Raw genomic sequence first — 6,724 nt, forward strand, 5'->3', positions numbered from 1 at the left:
TATATGCTGGTTGCAAGTGGAATAACGTAACCAGATCCTATATGCTGGTTGCAAGTGGAATAACGTAACCAGATCCTATATGGTGGCGGCTAGTGTCTCCGTCGCGCATAAAGCGAGGACTACTACTTCAGTACAACCTTTGTCACAGCATGAAAGCTATTCCTAAAAAAGTGAGAAAAAAGTGAGAAAAAAGTGAGAAAAAAGTGAGAAAAACTCGTTTTCATCCGCTTGAAACATGAGAACACACATGAATTACACGTCCTAAACACGAAAGCTAGTAATATATTCATCAATGAATCAATACAGTGTTATCATCATTATTATTTTTATATTGTTTTTTTTTTATTATAATCAATACCTATGCGATTAATATTTTATTACTATAACAATTACGATGTTTATATAGTTGTTTCTTATGATAATTATTTTTATTTTTATTTTAATCAATACCTATGCGTCTGTACCGGCAACGAATATACAAGGATACGCAGCAGGCTTCACATTAATGTGTGTGACGTAAAAGCAAAGCTTGTCGTTAATTTAAACTGTAATTTTCACATCTTCCTGTGACGTAACCACGGCCGATGAGGGCATCCCGTCTGTAACCACAAACCCCACGATATAAGATCTCATGTTCATCACGATGAGTTCGCAATTATAGTATCTATTGAATATTGGCAATGTGTGTAATGTGCCCTTTATTGTAATTAATTCTGCGTCTATGTTCTAGCAGATGATATTGTTAATCTTTGATGAGAGTGGATCTTGCATTCGCCAACCACATAACGAGCCAACTTTTACACTACCACCCTAGTTATTCTCAAGCTTATTACACTAAGAGCCACTCGCAATAATTATTGTCCTTCATCAGTAACTTGCTGGTTAATTCACTACATTTAGTGTTCGTTTTCTAACGCCAACCTATATTTGTCGTTGGCGTGGTGTTACTCTCAGTATACTAGCACTAATTTAGGTGATTATTGTGGGACTAATGGCTATAACTTGGGCTAGGTTTTACTAACTCCAACTCTTACTGTTGTATCCATAGAAATATATAGAGACACTTATATTAGTCTACCCATATTATTTCTGTGATTGTATCTCACACACACGGTGCTAATACCAGACGAATTAACTTCGCTGTTTTAGATGTGAAACATCAATCGATGAGTTGCTGGATAAAATCTGCAGAATAATTCAGAGGTCATGAGGTCGGTCAGGTTATGTGCGTATTCACCACGGTATGTGGACACCGTTTTAAATCTGTCGTGGGATGATATATATTGTCTATGTTGTATAATTGTCTTATCGTTATATTGCCTTATAATATATAGATTTATATAGTGTCTAATATAAGTATATATAGTATAAGACTATATAAGTCTTATATAGAGTCTTATATATAGTGTCTTATATAGTGATTTATATAGACTTATATTATAGTGTTCGAAGACGCACACGTCGTGGTTAGATATTATGAAAACTTATTATTTGTTTTTATTATTGCATGCATGTACTTATAATGCAAGTGAATAAAAGTAATGCCTATGATTCATATTAAATATATATTTACGCGTCCTATCAAGCGATTGTATCAACATGATTAATAAGCGATTGCAAAGAGTAAATAATTGCTTTCCTTATTTCCGATTCATCATGTGTGTACATGTATACACGCGTGCGTGTGTATATATATATATATATATATATATGTGTGTGTGTGTGTGTGTGTGTGTGTGTGTGTGTGTGTGTGTATGTGCGTGCGTGCGTGCGTGCGTGCGTGTGTGTGTAGCTGTGTGTGGTGATACATCTGTGTATGTACTGGTGCGTCTACGTGTGTATGTAGTCGCGGATGCGTGTCTATAGCCGCCTATTACCAGAGACATAGATCGCCGTATATTAGAACCCAACTCAAACATATTGATCGACTTGCAATGATGCACTAGAATTGGAAATGCGCAGCAATTATATTAACTACGAAAAGCAGCGATGACTGTGCTAGCAGTGCCATCTAGTATCACACAACGCAAATATTGTAGCGATGAGCTGCAGAGCACTCTCCCATCTGTCTCTCTCTCTCTCCCTATGTGTGTGTGTTTCTCTTTCTCTCTGTCTCTCTTTCCATCTCTCTCTCTGTCTCTCTCTCTCTCCCTGTCTCTTTTTCTCTCTCGCGCGCGCTCTTTCTTTCTTTCTTTCTCTCTCTTTCTCTCTTTCTCTCTCTCTGTCTCTTTCTCTCTCTTTCTTTCTGGCTGTCTGTCAGTCTGTCTCTCTCTTTCTCTCTCTCCTTTCAACCCCCCCCTCTCTCTCTCTCTCTCTCTCTCTCTCTTTCTGTTTCCGCCTTTCTCTATCTTTATCTATCTCGCTCCCTTTCTCTATCTTTATCTATCTCTCCCCCTCTCTTTATCTGTCTGTTTCTTTCTTCCCCATCTCTCTACCTATCTCTCTCTTTCTCTCTCCATCTCTATCAACACTTTTCTTCCTTTACATCCTATCTTTCATTTCTACCATCGCCTTCTATTTGTTGTTCTCGGTTTGTTGATCGTGACTGTCACAAAGGTGTAATTTATCACGTTAGAATAAATCAACAGTTTCCGCAACATCACACATACCCGATCAAATAACGCCTGCAAACAAAATTTCTCTGATCATAAACATTTACCGAGGCAAAACATAGGGGGCGCAACCACCGGGGGCTTATTTCGGCTGCTACTCTTAGCAGTTTCTGTGCAATCAACAATAATCGGATTGTGGTCGCATTTCCTTCTTAAGATAACATTTTGTGCAGGAATTACTTTCCACTCTCCGTGTTCCTCTGTGTTTCCTACGTCACACGGATTATCTCTCTCTCACACACACACCCGTGTCTTGCAGATGTTTCTGTAACCGCCCCTGGCATACGCGCGCATAGCACTCACTACACTCTAAGGTGCAATCTTGTAAGACGAGAGCGCGAGAACCAAGGAAATGTCATAAAACATTGATAGAAAACAAATAGAAATCGCCGCACATTGTTATTATGTTGGCTTTCTATCGCGTCTGCGTGTGTGACGTAGTAAAATGTATTATTCACGTTGACCTGCAAGATTTCATTGCGTATGTGAAGCAGAATTCCTTTTCGCATACAACAGAACAAAATACCACCACGTTGTAACGAGATATCACCATAGAAACGCGCTGAGGGAACGTATATAGGGAGCGTGAACGTATCCAGTATTCAACAACGAGAACGTAGAAAGATTCGATACCGATGTTGTTAATAGGGGGCGCTGCAGACGTACTCATCCGTAAAAGGGCAAGCGGAAATTCGCTCGAGATGTAACTTGAAAATCCTCCTCCTTTTACAAATTCGTCACGCGCGGCTGCATAAATAAGAAGGATCGACAAAAATTCTCTATTCGCGACCGTGTGTGGGTGACACAGAGCCGTAGGCTGCACATTATAATGACCGAAAGAAAGATTATGAGCAAGAAGAGAAAGATGATATCGTGCACAGCCGGCGTTACATCGTATAATGTAGCGCAAACTTTTTTGATGGATTTGTTTACAAACGGGGTTTTTTTGCGAACGCGAATCTCATAACAATTGAGCAGTATCATGACGTCATAACCCAATTGACAAGCGAACGCCGTTGCTCGGCTTATAGTTAAGCAAATATTTATCATCAACACACAAAGCACATACATGCGCACACGCATGCACAAGCACACACATGCACTGTCCGATTGCCCGCTTCTATATATTATGTACACACAATTATTTAGGTGGAAACTAGAACTGGCTTTACACGAGTTAATTCAAAATAATGAAAACATGGTTCTTATATATAATACATCTTTATAAATGAATGGATGTGTTACAAAGATACGTAATCCGATACGTATATCCAATCGATCGTATTCCAATACGTATATACGATTTCCGGAGCCACGGGCCACGGGACATTTACCGATTCGTAACATATACAAAGATTATTGGAGAAGATGAACTTATAGGGTCCAGTTGAGTTTAGGGTTAGGGTTATCACTGTTTCTCCTCGCTCATAATTTTTCTGATTGTTATAACATTGGGTAAGAATGTGTGAACACAGATAAAGTACGGTACTTATATTTACTTACGTTGTCAACGTTACGGACGACAAAGGAACGTCAATCGATATAGTCAGCTACGTACGTCAGCAGAACATTAACGCAGACGTATTTTTATTCTAATTTCATTAATCATATTAGAAATTTGATTATTAATAACAAAGCTGAGAATAAAACACATCACGGATACAGCACGTAAACGAAATCTGACGTGAAATTGTTCAGAACTGCGAAGGTTGCTGCGCAATACAAATGAAAATGCATCACATATCACACCGAACATGACCTAATCTGTGAATTCGAAATCTGGCCCTACGTTTAATGTTAACTTCTTCTGTAATCGCCATACAGCAACACCATAGCGCTTCACTTCTTTGGGCACTGTTAATATTATATATAACTATATTATATTATATTATATTATATATTATATATATCTATAGACACCGCCAGTAAAAAACACTTCTCACAGTTTTCATGCAAACTAAGTGTAATAACCCACACGCACACGCAGACGCACACGCACGCACGCCCACACGCACACACACGCACACGTACACCGCACACACAAAAACTCTTGCCCGAAACAACGCACGTTCACACACGCACGGCAATCGATCGTCATCATCAACCACCAGCAACACCATCACCATCATCATCATCATCAGCAGCAGCAGCAGCCAGCAGAGTAGTAGTAGTAGCAGGCAGCAGCAGTAGCAGCAGCAGCAGCAAGCACAGACAGCATCAGCAGCAGTAGCAGCAGCAAGCAGTAACAGCAGCAGCAGCAGTCAGCAGTAGCAGGCAGTAGTAGTAGCAGCAGCAGTCAGCAGCAGAAGTAAGTAGCAGCAGGCAGTAGCAGCAGCAAGCAGCAGAGTCAGTAACAGGGCAGCAGCAGCCAGGCAGCAGCAGCAGCAGCAGCAGAGCAAGCAGCAGCAGAGGTGCCGCGGCGCGTGACTGTAACAGATTAAAACGGCGTGCACGGATACGAACAAGCTCATTAAGCATTCTCGCCACCTTTGTCACCACCGCGGCGCATGATTTATATATATATATATAATATATATATATACGGGTTTGCTACAACAGCTAACCAGCCTCGGCTGGAAGCTGCTGCATTCACGGTGAGATAAACGAGCAGCGTTATTCAGAATCGATGCAATTTCCCAGACAGGTTGTCGCGCGCCGCGGTGGTTTTCACGGTGAATCGTTCAGTCAGTCCCTGAAGCGCTCGAGCGGCGTAGATACAGGCAAAGGTCGTTGCTGAAGTTCACATCCAGAGCTTATTGAAGAGCGTTTCTATCTACAGCCTCACGAAGTTGAAGCTCGAGAGGCGACCGTGTGAATCAATCACGCGTCTCGCTGCGCCTGAAGCCGTGGTACACACGCACGCACGCACGGCACGCACGCACGCACGCACGTCACGCACGCCGCACACACGCCACGCACGCACGCACGCACACACGCACGACACGCACCACGACACACGCACCGCACGCACGAGCACGCACGCACGCACGCAGCACACACGCAGTGACGTCGCGACACTGGGTCCTGAAATTCCTCCTCATCTCCTAAATTCCTCATCATCCCTTCAATTCCTCCTCTTCCTCCCAATTCCTTCTTATCTCCTAAATTCCTTCTCATCTCCGCAATTCCTTCTTATCTCCTAAATTCCTTGTCCTCCCCACAATTCCTCTTCATCCCCTCAATTGTCAATTGCGACAGTGTCTCTCAATAAACCCAGTATTCGACAGAAGCTGAGTAAAAGAGATCAACGCTGATTCGACTGAATAATTAGTTGTGATTTCTAGCGTTTTGAGAGTTCGTTCGTATAGAGGAAACGCCGGCCCTGAAACGCATGCGCAATCAGGATACACCCGATTACATTCATCATCGAATAAAAACACCGCATCCTTCTATGATTTTCGCAAACGACAATGGACGAACGAGTGCGGGTTTTCTTAAGTACTGAAACTGGGATTAGTTAAGATGCCTACCAAGAGAAAGATCTGATTGGTTAGGCCTATCTCGTGTGCTTATCGAAATCGGATTAGTGCTGGATATCAAGTGATGTTCATCGTGATAACATATTCATTTACGTTGTACGAATTGCCCATTTAAGACTCGCGCGCACGTACGCACGCACGCAAGCACGCACAACATTAACGCACGCCACGCAGCCATGGATGCGCACGCACGCACACGCAAGGCACGGACGCCAGTAGTAGGGAAACCTAGTTCTCTGGCCCTGAGTAAGGCTTGTGATTGGTCGAGAGACACCACGTGACCACGCCCACGTGACCTAAGCGCGAGCCAGAAGCACTGAACTATAACAATAACTATAACAACATTGTTATAGTTAACTGGCCAGAAGCGACCCATCCTCAACCGGAAGTGACGTCACGTGTTCCACCGAAAGTGACGTCACGTGGTCCACCGGAAGTGACGTCACGTGGTCACGTGGTAGTGGCGTCACGTCATGTGGGCGTGTTCACGTGGTGTCTGTCGACCAATCAGAAGCCTCCTTCAGGGCCAGCGTATAGGTTTCCCTACTACTGACGCCCACACGCAGTCATAGACGTGCACGCACGCACGCGCGAGCACGCACGCACGCACGCACGCACGCACGCACGCACGCA

The sequence above is a fragment of the Priapulus caudatus genome, unplaced genomic scaffold (assembly GCF_000485595.1).
Source record: "Priapulus caudatus unplaced genomic scaffold, Priapulus_caudatus-5.0.1 Scaffold41, whole genome shotgun sequence".
Classification (NCBI taxonomy): domain Eukaryota; kingdom Metazoa; phylum Priapulida; class Priapulimorpha; order Priapulimorphida; family Priapulidae; genus Priapulus; species Priapulus caudatus.